Source organism: Ornithorhynchus anatinus, chromosome 4 (assembly GCF_004115215.2).
Source record: "Ornithorhynchus anatinus isolate Pmale09 chromosome 4, mOrnAna1.pri.v4, whole genome shotgun sequence".
In the NCBI taxonomy this organism is placed as follows: domain Eukaryota; kingdom Metazoa; phylum Chordata; class Mammalia; order Monotremata; family Ornithorhynchidae; genus Ornithorhynchus; species Ornithorhynchus anatinus.
This window is the reverse complement of record NC_041731.1, coordinates 95,721,032-95,738,930: the sequence shown is the minus strand read 5'-3', so window position 1 is coordinate 95,738,930 and position 17,899 is coordinate 95,721,032. Positions and strand designations below refer to the sequence as shown.

The 17,899-nt window shown below is 41.9% G+C and overlaps 1 protein-coding gene across 8 annotated transcripts in view; it reads right to left on the bottom strand.

The window, feature by feature from the left end:
* EVI5 (ecotropic viral integration site 5) overlaps positions 1-17,899 on the bottom strand; it is a 217,689-nt gene that overhangs the window by 38,726 nt on the left and 161,064 nt on the right. The window lies entirely within an intron of this gene.

Here is a 17,899-nt window from a genome sequence, read left to right as displayed (position 1 = left end):
GCTCTTTCCACTAGGCAACACTGGTTCTCCATGGTCCAACCCTAACCATTAAGAAGAATACAAAGAGGACAACCATTACACTTCCTCCAGGTATCCTTTTGGGAGTTGATGGAGAGAGAATAATGGAGCTGGATAGTTCACTGGTCTGTCCCTGAAAGGAATTACTTATGTGGTTTTATGAGCTGCATTTAGAAACAAAACAAACACAAAAACCAGGTATCAACAGGACTGATCACCTGACTTGGAGAACATACAAAATAAAATAATGTAAACTCCAGGGGTTTAAAGTACAACAAAGATATAAATTGAGGAATACATCACGGAGAAGAGCAACTGAAGCGGCATAAATAAGACTCAAGAGGATAAGATGAGAAGCAGCGTGGCCTGGTGGAAAGAACATGGGCTTGGGAGTCGGAGGACCTGGGTTCTAACCCTTGCTCCGCCTCTTTCCTGCCATATGATCATAGGCAGGCCACGTAACTTCTCCATGCCTCAGTTGCCTCGTCTGTAAAATGCAGATTAAGACTGTGAGCCATCTGTGCGACAGACATGATGACACTTTGTGTTCTTGGAATTACTGGACCATTAGGTAAACCCTGCTGGGTGAATGCCAATGCAGGTGACGTTCTGCCTTCTCCACCACTGGGCTGCATAGTGTAGTCTGGGTAAGCCTAGGAGATGTGTTCTAGGAATGTGTAGCTGAAACCTTCCCAGCGATCAGCTACTGAGTGATTTCTCATCACTCCTGCTCCTGCTTCATGTTCACCAGTGATGCAGGTGCTGGAAGCTTCCAGAAGTGGTCAGAGTCCGGGCCTGGGAATCAGAGGTTTGTGGGTTCTAATTCCAGCTCTGCCACCCATCTGCTGTGTGACCTTGGACACGTCACTTCACTTCTCTGGGCCTTGAGGGGATTGGGGGTTGAGACTGTGAACCCCACGTGGGACAGGGACCGTGTCCAACCCGATTTGCTTGGATCCACCCCAGCGCTTAGGACAGTGCCTGGTAAATAGTAAGCACTAAACAAATACCATTATTATTATTATTCCAGGAATTTGGGGGGGGGGGGGACCACCCATATGGGGCTTGTCCCTTTGAGTTTAACATGGCCTTTTGGGTACCACCACAATACTCTATTTTAAAATTGGAGGGTGAAGCTAAAACCTGTCTGCTGGGTGACCTTGGCCAAGTCAATTCTCTGTCACAGCTGTAAAATGGGTGTTATGACTGTGAGAGCTCCTTGGGACAGGGTCTGTGTCCAACCTGGTTATCTGTAATCTACCCCAGAGTTTAGTACTGTATGTGGAGCACAGTAAGCTCTTAATAAATACCATTGGAAAAAACAAAAACAAGCTTCAAGTCCTGGGATCACTCACTGAGTGAGTCAGAATCCCAGCTGGGGTTCTGAGGTTCTAGAGAAGCAGTATGGCCTAGTTAGATAGAACACAGACCTGGAAGTCAGAAGGACCTAGGTTCTAATCCCGACTCTGAAACTTGTCTGCTCTGTGACTTTGGGCAAGTCACTTCAGTTTTCTGTGCTTCAGTTACTTTATCTGTTAATACTAATAATGATGGTATTTGTTAAGGGCTTACTGTGTGCCAAGCACTGCTCTAAGCACTGAGGTAGATACAAGGTAATCAGGTTGTCCCACGTGGGGCTCGCAGTCTTAATCCCCATTTTATAGATGAAGTAACTAAGGCACAGAGAAGTTAAGTGGCTTGCCCAAGGTCACACAGCAGATAAACTGGGATTAGAAACCCACGTCCTCTGACACCCAAGCCCGGGCTCTTTCCGCTAAACCACCCATGCGAGACATGGATTTGCTTGTATCTACTCCAGTGTTTAGTACAGTGCCTGGCAAATGGTCAGCGCTTAACAAATAACAAAGAAGTTGCCCTAGGCTGTGCATTCTATAGCCATGCACCTCATGCCAAATCCACTTGTTCTCTGGCACATATCTGATCATGCACATCTCAGCAGAAGGGGGGGACTTAATATGAGACAGAAAAAGAATTAAAAATTGTTCATTTGATTCCTGAAGAACAAAAATTCAATATCTTTTTATGTTCACTTGCATCATTTGACTTTTGAAGCATGAACAGGACTCCCAATATTTCTTAACATTTAGGTTGAAAGGATACACTAATTAATTCAAGCAACTCAAAAAACAAGTATGATAGTCCAACTAACTCCTAAGGGGTTCTTAGCCATAATCTCTTCTTTTGGGCTCACTACAATCTGTCCCAGACATTATCTTATGTTGTGCATTGCATACATTTCCTTTGGAGAATACATGGTTTAGGAAATCAGGGTTTCCAACCTTCTACTCCACATGAAATCTCCCAGCAAGCGCATCCCCATATTCTTAAGGTATCTCTTATCGGGGATACGCCAAGATAGGAATAAAAGAGATGGTTAGTGAAGTAAGCAGTCAGATTGATGACAAATGTGGGAAGGGAAATAAGAGTTGTTCTTAAGGGGGAAATGAGCTAATTCTTAATTATTTAAAGCTTGAATTTTTGTAGTATCACCATTATGAGAAAGATGTATCAAAAAACACTGACTCTTACTGCTTTTGTTCCTACAGGACTACCTGCTTCTAACAAACTCATCACTTCATTCTTAGGCTTTCTCCTTTTTCACTACCTTCTATTCTTTGCCTTTTTCCAGTTTCTCTAATTTTCTTCATGAGACCTGCATCTTCCCTGTCCTCCTTCCTCCCCAGTTTCCCAGTTTCATCTGTACTTACCAACTCATTTCTTAAAAACTTGTGTGGTTGTAAAACACAGGTCAAAAATAGCGCAGACTGTAAAAATGAAACTCTATACTAATAAAAAATCCGCCCTTTTTATGGCACTTATTAAGCACTTCACTCTGTGCCAGGCTTTGTACTAAACGTTGGGATAGACACAAGGTAATGATGACAGGCACGGTCCATGTCCCACAGAGGGTTTACAGTTCCAGATGAGGGAACTGAGGTATACAGAAGTGACTTGTCCAAGTTCACACAGCAAACAAGTGGCAGAGCTGGGATGAAAACCCAGGTCCTTGATGATGATGATGGTGATGATGGTATTCGTTAAGTGCTTACTATGTATCAAGCCTGTTCTAAGCGCCGGTGTAGATGATAATAATAATGATATTTGGTAAGCGTTTATTGTGTGCCAAGCACAGTTATAAGCACTGGTGTAGACACAAATTAATCAGGTTGTCCCACGTGGGGTTCATACTTTTAATCCCCATTTTACAGATGAGGTAACTGAGGCACAGAGAAGTTAAGTGACTTGCCCAAGGTCACACAGCAGACTAGTGGCAGAACCGGAATTATTAATAATAATAATAATAATAATAATAATAATAATAATGTTGGTATTTGTTAAGCGCTTACTATGAGCACAGCACTGTTCTAAGTGCTGGGGTAGATACAGGGTAATCAGGTTGTCCCTCGTGAGGCTCACAGTGTTAATCCCCATTTTACAGATGATGTAACTGAGGCACAGAGAAGTCGCACAGCTGACAAGTGGCAGAGCCGGGTTTCAAACCCATGACCTCTGACTCCCAAGCCGATGCTCTTTCCACTAAGCCATGCTGCTTCTGTACAAGCTACTCAGGTTGGGCACCTTTCCTGTCCCACATGGGGCTCACAGTCTTAATCCCCCTTTTGCAAATGAGGTAACTGAGGTACAGAGAAATTAAGTGACTTGTCCAAGGTCACACAGCAAACAAGTGGCCGAGCAGGGATTAGAACCCTGGTCGTTTTGACTCCCAGGCCTAGCCACTAAACCACGCTGCTTCTCAGAAGGACTTTCCCATCAACATGCATTGTTTTTTCACCCTTAATATTCAGCTGGTCTACCTACACTGCTCTCTGACCAAACAGGAAAGTACCATAGGCCTTCAGAGGGTGAGGGCAAGGGATGAGTAGGAGAGCAGTGAAGCACAGCTGGCTCAAAGCTTTTGTCCCATGACATTTGCCTCTGATGGAGTTCTCAAGTAATCAATCTTCCCTCAGATCTCTGCTCCAAAAGGCCAATATAGGGCCTGGCACAATATCGCATCCACATCTCCGCTTAAGCAGTATTGTGGTGCCAGCTCAATTATCAACTGGTTACTTATCTGTTCTTTATCTGCTTAAGTCTAAAGAGCTAGTTGTAGGCTTTTTTAACCATTTTTTGTCGACTTATGAATCCTTGTCTGAAGAGCAGGGGTTGTGGTCACAGATCTCCTGTATGTCCCCCAGACACCTAATAAGGATGGTCTGCACTCAGTAGATGCTCAAATGCTGATACTGCTGACGGTGAGTGAAACAGTTGTGGAGAATTAGATACCCTAGCAGATGGAAAGCAGAGGCCCAAGGAAGCTAACACCAAGCAGAGTTCACCCAAAGCTCGGCATACTACAGAAGTATAATCTCATGAGGGCAAGCAAATTGGCACTGATTATCTTTGCTGAAAAGAACTGAGTAACTTTTGTTTCACATTAGGTTTTTTGCTTCATTCCAATGAAACCATTAAAAGTAATGCTGATGGACTTGCCTGTTTACCCTCAATGCTTCTAAATTTCAGGAGATAATATACAAGTGTTTATTGTAATACTAATAATGATAATAATAAGTAGTATTTGTTAAGTGCTTACTACTTCTCATGCACTATCCTAAGCGCTGGGGGAGATTCAAGATGATCAGGTCAGATACAGTCCCTGTCCTACACAGGGCTCACAATCTAAGTACATAGGATGGAGAACAGGTACTGAATCCCCATTGTACAGCTGGAGTAACTGAGGCACAGAGAAGTGCAGCAACTTGCATGAGGTCACACAGCAGGCATGTGGAGGAACCAGCATTAGAACCCAGGTCCTCTGACTCCCAAGTCCACGCTCTTTCTACTAGGTCACGCTGCTCTTACTGTACAGGATATTAGTGAAGGCTTGTATTTCACTAAAGTAACAGAGGCTGACAATTTCCCAGTAGTTCACCTGTTTGCTTTTCGCCTCCCGACCCCAGTACAAGAAAAATCATTATCGCCAACCGAGGCACTTCAATTATAATAAACAACGCTTATCACTTTATATAGTAAACAGAGCCTTGCAATGTTTTGGTATAATCTTTTCTCAATCCTTCATTCAGATTCATTCAAATCACACGATTTGACTCAACCAGAAATCACTGAAAGAGTAAATTCTTCCATATATTCCACTTTCCTGGGACAAGTTATCACTTGATTCCACTGTCCTAGGTTAGAGCCCAACAGTTTTGGGGAATCAGCATATGACCTCAGCAGTAGCTGATGATCCTATTTCTCTCAGCTCTATCAAACATTGAGCTTGAATGGGATGGTAAGAGACCGATGGTTTTACATCAAGAGTTTTGAATATTTACACGAACAACTAAGTACCTTGGGATTTTCTGGAATGTTTGACCTGATACCTTGCATCTACTCAGGTGTTTATAATAATGCTTGGTATGTAGTAATAATAATAGTAATGATAACAATAATAGTAGTAATATTTAAGTGCTTACTGTGGGTTAAACCTTGTTCTAAATACTGAGGTAGATACGAATTAATTACAGTTAATGCCTGTCCCACATGGGGCTGATAGTCCCCATGAAGGTGAACGGGTCTTGTTAAGTGTAGAAAGCACTTAATTACCACATTTATTATTATTTTTAAAAGTCTCAAATACCTTCCTGGAAAATTTATTTATGCTTTTTTCTCAAACAAATGTTGAAAGCAGAAAAGGATCCATCAAATATTAAAAACTATTATCCAGCAATATTAAAATTTATGACATTTTAAATTAAGCAAATAATAGATATATATTTTACTGAAAATATTTTAGTGAAATGGTGAAGAATGTTATATTTTTTAAGAATATCTAAAGTTACAACTTTGCTACCACAAACAGCATCAGTTTAAACTCTTATCTCAAAATTTTCTGAATTGCAAATTTCAGAAAATCAATTAGAATAACAATCAGTTTATGCACTGCCTTTGAGATTTTCATGTGACCAAAATTATTCGAGCTCCTAAAAAGGATATAGACGATGAAATTTCACTTCTAAGAAAGTTAGTCAATCTGATTTTCAAAAAATTCTAGTGGAGTACAGTATTTTTTATAGCTGTCTATTTTCTAGCTATCTCCATATGGTTGTTCCTGATAAGCTGGTGGAAAAATAGCAACTACCCTAATAAATTTGCCAGGACTCCGCATTTTCTTGAGGTTTTCTTTTGGTCTAGCTGATAACAGAACAGACTGCCCGTTAGGCTTCCTATATGAAATTCATTCAGCAGGTGTCAAACTCAAGCAAAGAAATGTCTCCAATATATCTACATAAACAAAGAAGTTTGGTATCCTGGCATTTCATTTAAATTCCTAGAATGCACATCTTTTGCAACATGTGATATTTAGATAAAACAGAATATAAAGTTAGTGCTTGTTACAAATCATCCAGGAACTAAAGTTCATTCAAAACTGAACTTATTCTTATCATTGAAACAATGAATGATCTTTCATTTCACCAAGATCATGGAACATTGTATATAACTACCTTAACCTACTGAAAAGTGATTTATTTTGCTCTGAATCCCTCATCAAAAAGTAAACTATGAACAGGCCTGAATGAACGTTTTGGACCTAATTCAGATTTTATTAATATCCTTCCAATGGTCTTGGTTGAAACCCATTATTTTAAATACATTACCTTTGTTCTTAAGGTCACCATTTCAAAGCATTGCAATGGCACTTTTTCAACTTTCTCAAAACCATCTTTTGGAATAGACAGTAAACCATCAGATTTTAAAGAGGAACAGGACTTTAAAGTAATCGCAAAATGGCCAAATAATTATTACCTAACAAGTGAGTGGAAGAATCAGGTCTGATTACAACTTTCCTATATGTGGATGAGCTGAATTATTTCACGGTCCTAAATTCTATGAGGTAAAGAATTGGGCTTTCTTTGAAGTTACTGAACTTATTGCATCAACCAACATAAGCAGGCAACTCAACTAATAAGTCGCACCTTTGGGATACCCACGGATTTAAAAATATTTTCACAAAGACAGCATCTCAGAAAATGCATTTTTAAAATAGAAAATAGGAAAACTGTCAGGGGTCCCTTGAACTTAGTTTCGGGGCAGCTATAATTCCGCTCTCAGTTTCACTTCATCTTGTTTCCATGTCAGTTGCAACTCCTAGTCAGTTCCCTGTCCTTGAGTATTTTGTTTCAATATTGAACCCAAATTCCTTTCTCGGTTACCCCAACTCTCAAAAAGAATACCTTGTTTTAAGGTTTAAGATGGGGAACTAAACAAAATAGGGTCTGAGAAAAGTTCTATTTGTAGAACGGTAAAGCCTGAAAACTCTGCTAAAGTAAAAAAGTACAAAAGCAAAAGCTGTCTGGCCTAGCAAGTAGTTCAAAGAGTAAATCGGAATCATTACCAGCAATGTAGTTCTAGAATGACTTGTGGAAATAAGTTGTTGCAGACAGTGGGAGAGTTGGGGAAGAAGAAAATAAAAGGATTGTCTCCTGTCTTTCAATATCACTGACCTAGCATGTCAATTTTACAGACCAACATAGCGTGCCATTTATGAGAATTACATGCCTTACAGTGCAGTCTTAAAAAGAACACAAAATAATGATTGATAATTTTTTGATATTTGTTTAGTCCTTACTATGTATCACACTGTTTTTAAGTGCTAGGATAGACACAAGTTAATCAGGTTGGATAGAGTCCCTGTACCCCCTAGGCATCACAGTCTAAGTAGGGGGTAGAACAGGTAATTATAATAATAATAATGGTATTTGTTAAGTGCTTACTAATTATAATAATAATAATGGTATTTGTTAAGTGCTTACTATATGCCAAGCACTGTTCTAACCGCTGGGATAGATAAAAGGTAATCGGGTTGTCTCATAGGGGGCTCACAGTCTTAATCTCCACTTAACAGATGAGGGAACTAAGGCATAGAGAAGTTGATTTGTCCAAGGTGACACAACAGACAAGTGGCGGAGTCAGGATTAGAACCCACATCCTCTGACTCCCAAGCCCATGCTCTTGCCACTGGAAACTGAGGCCCAGAGAAGTTAAGTGACTTTCCCAAGGTCACCCAGCAAGCAAGGGAAAGGGCTGGGATTAGAACCCCAGTCCTCAGACTTCCAGGCCTGTGCTTTCTCTACTAGCCTCCGCGGCCTCCCAGCAAAAGATAAAGCATCAAAAATTTAAGCCCAGTGGCATATTTAACTGTGGTATTTGTTACATGCTTATTATGTGCCAACCACTGTACTAAGTGCAAGGGTAGATACAAGACAATCAGATCCCACGTAGGGTTCACAGTCTGAGTAGTAGGGAGAACAGATACTGAATCCCCATTTTGCAGATGAGTGAACTGAAGCACAGAGAAGTGACTTATCTAAAGTCACACAGCAAAGAAATAGTAGAGTTGGGATGAGAACCTAGGTCCTCTGACTCCCAGGCCTACACTCTTTCCACTAGGCCAAGCTGCTTCTTTACATATATATCTCCCCTTAAAAAATCATACATATTGACCATTTATTGTGGGCAGGACACTGCACTAAGCACTTAGGAGAGTATAACGTAACAGAGTTGATAGACACATTCCCACCCTGCTTTGAATAAGGCTTTGCAGGTGAGAAGACTGATACTTTGTCAGTTATGAAGAGAGAGGGCATTCCAGGCCAGAAGCAGGACATTCATTCATTCATTCATTCAATCGTATTTATTGAGCTCTCACTGTGTGCAGAGCACTGTACTAAGCACTTGGAGGGTACAATTCGGCAATAGAGACAATCCCTGCCCACACCGGGCTTACAGTCTAGGGGGACCAAGAAGACGGGGGTGAGATAGACGAGATGGAGGTACAGTGAGTAGGTTGGCATTAGAGGAGTGAGGGGTGAGGGTTGGGTTGTAGTAGGAGATCAGGGAGGTAAAACAGGAGAGGGCAAGGTGATTGAGTGTGCTTTAAAGTTGATGGAAAGGGGTTTCTGTTTGATGTGGAAGTGGATGGGCAGCCACTGGAGTTTCTTGAGGATGAGGGAAACTTGTAATGAACCGTTTTGTAGAAAAATGACCCAGGCAGTGAAGTATGGACTGAACCCAAGGTCTGAAACCGTACTTTTACTAAGACTGCCTAGAATTACGTACTCAGTTACAAGTAATACAGTTATATTAAGGAACTTCCATCATGTCAAGAGGCGTCATGACAGGGTTGCCAACTTTTTCTTCAATAGATTCATAATGGATAGCAATTATTGTGGCATTTGCTTGGCATTTGCTAAGCATTTACTATGTGCCAAACATTTACCGTTAGGGTAAATACAAGAATCAGGTCACATGCAGTCCCTACATGGGGTTCACAATTTAAGTAGGAGGGGAAACAGGTATTGAATCCCCATTTTACAGATGAAGAAACTGAGGCCCAGAGAAGGTAAGTGACTTGGCCAAGGTCACACAGCCGGCCAAGTGGCAGAGCTGGGATTAGAACAGAGATCCTCCGACTCCCAAGTTCGCTTTCCACGAGGTATGATGAACCTGCATGGCAGTTGAGCAAGCCCTCTATCTCTCCTTCCCCAACCCCAACAGAAACTCCTCCCCTTTCCCTTGGTTTTCAACAGACTATAATAATAATTAATAATAATAATTTTGGTATATGTTAAGTGTTTAATATGTGCCATCACTGTTCTAAACACGGGGGTAGATACAAGGTAATCAGGTTGGACAGAGTCCATGTCCCTCATGGGGCTCACAATCTCGATCCCCATTTTACAGATGAGGTTACAGGCACAGAAGTTAAGTGACTTGCCCAAGGCCATACAGTAGACCATAACTCTCCTCCTCAAAGACCTTCTGAAAGCCCCTCTCCTCCAGGAAGCTGTCCCTGATTAATTTCTAGTCTCCCCACTTTATATCTCCCAACTGCCACTGCACGTTTCACTAAATACACACTGATAAATTACGCCAAAGGCCAGTGAAAAATAAGCTTTTAATCCCTCTCCAACTTGAGTTCTTTCATGTCCTAATAATCTTGGTAATTCACCACAATTTAATGATTTCCTGGATCATGCACCAAGTGCTAGCAAATGCAACACATCAGAGGAAGAGTATTAGTGTTCTCCAATATTTTGTTCCACAAAACTGCCATTTTGATCTTTCTTCTTTATAGACTATCAGGATAATTCTTGACCCTGTCTATACATCAAAGCATCTACACATCTAAGAAATCTTATCACATGATGAAACACGCTACAGTCAGGGAAGCAGTATGGCCTGGTGGAAAGAGCACAGGCCTGGGAGTCAGAGAACTTGGGTTCTAATCCTGCCTCTGCCATTGTTTGCTGTGGGACCTTGGGCAAGTCATTTCATTTCTCCATGCCTAAGTTCCCTTATCTGCAAAACGGGGGTTCAATACCTGTCCTCTCTCCTCCGACTGTAAGCCCCATGTGGGACTCTGATTTTCTTGCATCTACCCCAGCATGTAGTACAGCGCTTAGCATTTAGGAAGTGCTTAAGAACCACAACTATTCTTAATACTGACATGGTTAATGCTTTCCCCTAGTACCTTTCTTTCACCTCTACTCCTGCCTTTTTAGGTTCAATTTCCCTATACTCACTGTCATCTCATTACTCTTCCTCCTTGCTCAAAAATGTCAACAAAGCTTGGAGAAATATGAATATGGTCTATGTGGCTCCACCAGTAGAGTTATGAAATATATTCAGTCCCCAACACACACCCAAATCACAAGAAACTTAAACTAGACTATAAGCTCTTTTAGAATATGCTAATTCTATTGTATTCACCCAAATCCTTAGTACACTGCTCTGCACACTGTACTTGTTCAATAAATATAATTGGTTGATTGCTGCTACTTTTCACACCCAAAAGCCCTATTTTTAATTAGATTACAGTCTCAGTGGTTCTTCCACCAAACCTTAACAAGACTCCCATTTGTTTCTCCCTCTGGTCTGGTTCTCCCTCCCCCTTTCTACATACCAGACCGCCACTTCCCTACCTTCAATGCCTTATAATAATGTTGGTATTTGTTAAGCGCTTACTACCTGCAGAGCACTGTTTTACAGATGAGGTAACTTAGGCACAGAGAAGTTAAGTGACTTGCCCATAGTCACAGCTGACAAGTGGCAGAGCGGGGATTCGAACCCATGATCTCTGACTCCAAAGCCCGGGCTCTTTCCACTGAGCCACGCCTTATTAAAATCACATCTCCTCCAAGAGGCCTTCCCTGGTTAATTCCTGTTTTCCGACTCCTTTTCCCTTCCTCATCACCTATGCACTTGGATCTGTAATCCTTTAAGCACTCGGACCTTCACTCCACAGCACTTTAATGATGGTATTTGTTAAGCGCTTATTATGTGCCAAGCATCGGGGGAGATACAAGTTTATCAGGTTGTTCCACGTGGGGCTCACGGTCTTAGTCCCCATTTTACGGATGAGGTAACTGAGGCACAGAGAAGTGAAGTGACTTACCCAAAGTCACACAGCTGACAAGTGGCAAAGCCGGGATTAGAACCCACGACCTCTGACACCAACCCGTGCTCTTTCCACTAAGCCACGCTGCTTCATCTTGTCCACGTGTCCGTAATTTATTTATATCTATGACAGTTTCCCCCTCTAGACCGTAAACTCATTATGGCAGGGAACGTGTCTGTCAGCTTTGTTGTACTGTACTCTCCCAAGCGCTTAGTACGGGTGCTCTGCACGCATCAAGTACACAGTAAATGCCCTTGATTGATCATGAGCATCGCCTTGCTTAGAACCACTAGAAAGGTGCTCTTCAAGTTAAGGAATATGAAAAGAAAGCGGGCAATGAGGTTGAAAAGTCATAAAGAGAAGTCAGGGGAAAAAAACTATGTGAAACTGTACGAGACAATAAACACAGTAGAACAGTAAGGGCTAATCTGGGGAGCTGGTAGGGGGCTATAAAAATGATTTAGGGTAATGATGAAGAGAAGGGACATTTACTCTCTGTGGCCATGCTGTCACGCCTACCTTCTCGTGGTTTAGTGGAAAGGGCACAGGCTTGGGAGTCAGAGGATGTGGGTTTTAATCCCGGCTCTGCCACTCATCTGCTGTGTGACTTTGGTTAAGTCACTTCACTTCTATCTACTTCAGTTACCTTATCTGTAAAATGGGGATTAAGACTGTGAGCCCCACGTGGTACAACCTGATTACCTTGCATCTACCCCAGCATTTAGAACAGGATTTGGCACATAGTAAGCACTTAATACCTCTTTTAAGCACATGGCATTCATTCAATAGTATTTATTGAGCACTTACTATGTGCAGGGCACTGTACTAAGTGCTCGGAATGTATAATTCAGCAACAGAGACAATCCCTGCCAAATAACAGGCTCACAGTCGAAATGAAACTTAATCCCCATTTTACAGATGAGGTAACTGAGGCACAGAGAAGTTAAGTAACTTGCCCAAAGTCACACAGCTGACAAATGGCAGAACCAACATTTGAACCCATGACCTCTGACTCCCCAGCCCAAGCTCCTTCCATTGAGCCATGCTGCTGGATTATACTAATAATTATGGTATTTGTTAAGTGCTTACTATGTGCCAGGCACTGAACTGAGTGCCAGGATGGATACAAACAAATCGGGTTGTACACAGTCCCTGTCCCACATGGGGATCACAGCCTCAATCCCCATTTTACAGATGAGGTCACTGAGGCATAGAGAAGTGAAGTGACTTGCCCAAGGTCACACAGCAGACACATAGCAGAGCTGGGATTAGAACCCTTGACCTTCTGACTCCCAGGCCCGTGCTCTATCCACTAAGCTTCAATCCCCATTTTACAGTTGAGGCCCCGAGAAGTTAAGTGAAAGTGACTTATCCAATGTCACACTGCAGGCAAGTGGGGGAGACTAGATTAAAACCCAGGTCCTCCGATGCTCAGGCCCATGGTTCTTCCACTAAGCCACACTTCTCTAGCTCTCCGATGCTTCCAGAGACAATATGCTTCTGGGCAACGTCACCAGAAGGCACCCAAAAAGACTCATCAATCTGCATTATTCGTTGAAGCAGCATGGCTTAGTGGAAAGAGCATGGGGTGGGGAGTCAGAGGTCACGGGTTCTAGTCCCGGCTCTGCCACTTGTCAACCATGTGACTTTGAGCAAGTCACTTAAATTATCGGTGCTTCAGTTACCTCATCCGTAAAATGGGGATTAAGACTGGGAGTCCCACGTGGGACAATCTGATTAATTTGTATCTACACCGGCGCTTAGAACTGTGCTTGGCACACAATAAGTGCTTACCAAACACAATATTTATTATTGAATGCCTACTCAGTGTACAGCACTGTAGCAAGTGCTTGGGACTAAGCAATTTCACATTATGAGTATTCTGAGTTGACTATATTGCGGCAATTGCCAGCTCAATTATAACCACAGTGGGTCCAGTTCATCATAGCATTGGTTCTTTTTGGGGGAAAAAAAAGATATTTGATATAGAAACCAAGCCTAAGAATTTATTTCATCACAAGTACAAATGTCAGCGGCTGTGGGTTCCTCACCCATTGTGCAGTTAAACACCAAGGCACGAATTTAGAACCAGAGAGAGTAATGCAGTGGCAAATGTAATGTGGTTAAGTCACCTTTGCTCCAGGAACTCCCTCTTTGGATTCTGAAATTTGGAAGTCCTCTAATGAAAACTTGTGCGCTGCTTTACAATAACCTCACGACAGGTTCAGCTGACACTGCTGACTTGCCTACCAATCCTAACGGCAACAGTGAATGGGAAGCGGCATGGCCTAGTGGATAGAGCACAGGCCCGGGAATCAGAAGGTCACGGCTTCTCGTCCCGGCTCCGCCACTTGTGTGACTTTCGGCGGATGGCTTCGCTTCTCCGTGCCTCAGTTCCCTCATCTGTAAAATGGGGATTACGACTGTAAGCCCTATGTGGGACAGGGACTACCTTACCCCAGGGCTTAGAACAGTGCCTGGCACATAGTAGGTGCTTAACAAATACCATAATTACTATTATGAGCACCTGATGGTATTACTGCTCCGTGGCTGCCCTCGACATCATAGGCATAAGAGACCCCCTCTAAGACTGGTTTAACAGGAACATTTCCATAGTTCTTCTACTCTCAAACTAAAATGGATGGGGCGCCAAGATGTGGCCAGCTTCATTTACCAGGAATCCTCCAAGAGGATTTCCCTGACTAAGCCTTCAATTCCTCTTCTCCCACTCCCTTCTTCATCCTTGCACTTGAATTTGCTCCCTTTAGCCACCCCTCCCTCGGCCCCACTGAATTTACGTCTTGCCTTATGCTGTGGAGTCGTTTCCAACCTATAGCGACTCCATGGACACATCTCTCCGAGAACACCCCACCTTCATCTGCAACCTCTCTGGTAGTGTATCCACAGTACACGTCCCTAATTTATTCATTTATATTAATATCCATCTCCCCCTTTGACTTTAAGCTCTTGTCTGCCAACTGTTATATTGTACTCTCCCAAGTGCTTAGTACAGTGCTCTGCACATAGTAAGTGTTCAATAAATACGATTGATTGATAGAAAGCAGGTAAATCTAGGGTCTAAGCACCATTTGGAGACTAGGGTTGACATTCTGGAAGCATTTATTGAATTCCAAAGGCTGCCAAATGCCCTGGGAAAAATCATCACAACAGGAGCCGATTTCTTAGCCTGTTTTCAAACATCCAATGACAGAGCCAAGCCAGAGTAAAATGCTCTCCCAGGTAGTACACACTGTGTGGCTCTTGGCTCTAATCCAGAAGTCCCCAAACTTTTCCAGGCCCACGCTCTATCCACTAGACCACTCTGCTTCTATTAATAATTACCGTATTTGTTAAGCGTTTACTATGTGCCAGGCACTGTTATAAGCACTGGGATAGATGCAAGATAACACAGTCCCTGTTCCACATAGGGCTCACAGTCTTAATCCTCACTTTACAGATGAGGGAAGGGAACTGAGGCATGGAAAAGTTGTGACTTCCCCAAGGTCACACAGCAGACAAGAGGCCGAGTCAAAATTAGAACCCATGACCTCCTAACTCCCAGGCCCGTGCTATCCACTACACCATGCTGCTTTTATTGTATCTTTCCCAGGCTCATAGCGCAATACTCTGGTACGAAGTACTTAATACTAAATATTATTTAGCCACAAGAGCAACTACTACAATCTCTCCCCTCAAAAAAAAAAAACTTGTTATAACGATAATACGAAAAATGGTATTTGTTAAGCATTTACTACGTGCCAAGCACTGTTCTAAGTGCTGGGGCAGATACGAGGTAATCAGGTTTGTCCATTGCTGAATTAAGATAGGATAAACCATGATCCAGTTTATATGGTTTAATAATAATAATAGCATTTGTTAAGCGCTTACTATGTGCAAAGCACTGTTCTAAGCGCTGGGGTAGGTACAAGGTAATCAGGATGTCCCACATATGACTCACAGCCTTCATCCTCATTTTACAGATGAAGGAACTGAGGCCCGGAGAAGTTACGTGAGTTGCCCAAAATCACACAGCTGACAAGTGGCCGGGACAGGATTAGAACCCATGACCTCTGACTACTCCCAAGCCCGTGCTCTTTCCTCTAAGCCACGCTGCTTCTCTAGTACATTCATAGTGCAGCTCTCTCCTCTAGCAGTCAATAGTTGGTGTCTGACAAAACTAATTGCGCGGAAAACCATTTCTACCAAGCTTTCCAAATTCTCTAGATCCTGATATTTCTTTCCATGTTTCAGCATTGTTCTCTCCCATGAAATTCCTCACGATACTCATTCAGTTTCTCATATGTCATATCTCCCTGCTCTTTTCCCTAGATCCACTTAGTGCCTAGATCCACTTAGAATTTTTCCTTATTGACACTCATCAGGGAAATCCTCATGTTTCCCTTTTACTCTTCAATATCATTTAAGCAGCAAGGCCTAGTGGAAAGACCACAGGCCTGGGAGTCAGAGGACCTGGGTTTTAATTGTGACTCTGCCACCTGTCTGCTGTGTGACCTTGGGTAAGTCACTTCACTTTCTCTGTAACACGATTACCTAGACTGTGAGCCTCACATGGGGCAGAGTGTATCCAACCTGATAACCTTGGATCTACCCCAGTGTTTGGCAGTAAGTGCTTAAATACCATAATTATTATTATTATTTTGCCACCTTCACCATGTTAGGATAATTGAATTAGAAATTCACAAGGCAAGTCACTTGGCTTCTTGTGCCTCATTTACCTCATCTGTAAAACGGGGATTAAGACTGTGAGCCCCATGTGAGACAGGGACTGTGTCCAACCTGATTTGTTTGTATCCATCCCCGCGCTTAGTACTGTGCTTGGCACAGAGAAAGCTCTTAAATACCACAATTTTTATTACCATTATTATGTTCTGCAATTCATTAAGCTCTTCAGTCTAGAGCTAGTGACTTTAACTGGTTATAACATATCCCCAGAGACATAACCAAACAAATCACATGCAGATTTCTGCTCCATAAAATCTACATCGTCCATTCATCCACCGAGTATCTTATATATCTGAGTTTCACCCCACACATGCAAATATCTTTTGTTTAGATTAGTGGCCCTCAGTTAACACTTTCCTGAATTCTACTCTCAAGGAAATTTTCCCAGTGGCCCAGAGAAGCTTGACTCCATATCTACTTGACCATGCTTGTTTTTCTGTAGGGCTAAAATTGTATTACTCTTCATTTTTTCCATCTGGCCCCCAAAGGCTGTAGAAAAACATCTGCCGCCCTGGGACTGAATGGGAGACCTAAAGATCTATTTAATAGATGCTAACAAGCCACTTCTAACTCTTGGGATTTACACTGATTAGATGAGATGAGATGCCTGTCCCTTGAAACACATTCACACTACCTTCATTTCTGCATTATCTAGAGGTGTTAAAATACACCTCCTGTTTAACTCCCAGCTCCTAATTTAGACAAATAACATGCTATGCCATTCACTGTTTTCATCGCATTTCTCTCTATTCAAGGACAGCATTTATAACTGGCATGTCTATTTAGTAGATTACTTTTATTTCATAAAGAAAAACCCAGTCACTTTTATAACATCTCTTAATGTAGCTATCACACCCTTAGAGGAAATAACAGAAACAATTAGTAATCTCTATGTTCTCTTCATATAGGTTTCAAAATAAATCTAAGGTTATACATAGGATGTGGGTTTTTCTTTGGGAGCAGTATTACAGAAAGTTTGTGGTATTCGAAGGGTCATGACACAATACAGAGTGCTTCGTCTCAAGAGCGCGTTGAAAGCTTGTATTTTTAAAAGTTTAAATTAAATTAGGCATGCACCTGAAAAACTAACACATGAGAATGTACACTTTATAAAAAGCAAAGTACGCATTCTCAGTGGGGAGGGGGGAAGAGTTAGCTTTCAGTGGAAGACTCTGGAGACATTCTAAATGATTGATTTTATAGAAATTAAATGGCACTTTTGAAAAGGCTAGATTGTGAAACTATGTTTAATGGCCACAGGATCCTATCAGATTAAGCTACAGCAGTAGCATTTAATGTTCACAACAATTTCAATGCCAACTCAAAATTAACGTACCAAGTGTACAGAGAAACCAACTGTTTAAAATAAATCTGTGAAGCTGGGTAGGTTAAGAATCACTCTGATTACTATATGTGACATTAATGAAACATCAAGAGCAACCACTAAGCCTTTCTTAGTAAGTTTCTACTGATTTGATACAGCTTTGTAACCAGTCAGCTGCCTTAACAACTTCCAAATTTTTTTTTATAACTTTAGTCAATGTGGTAAAGCTACATACTTTGCATAAAAAAGTTAAACAAGTTTATTCAGAAGAGAAAATGTGGTAAGCGGTGGCCTTTCAGCGACTTCACGGTGACTCATTTTAGACTTCCAAA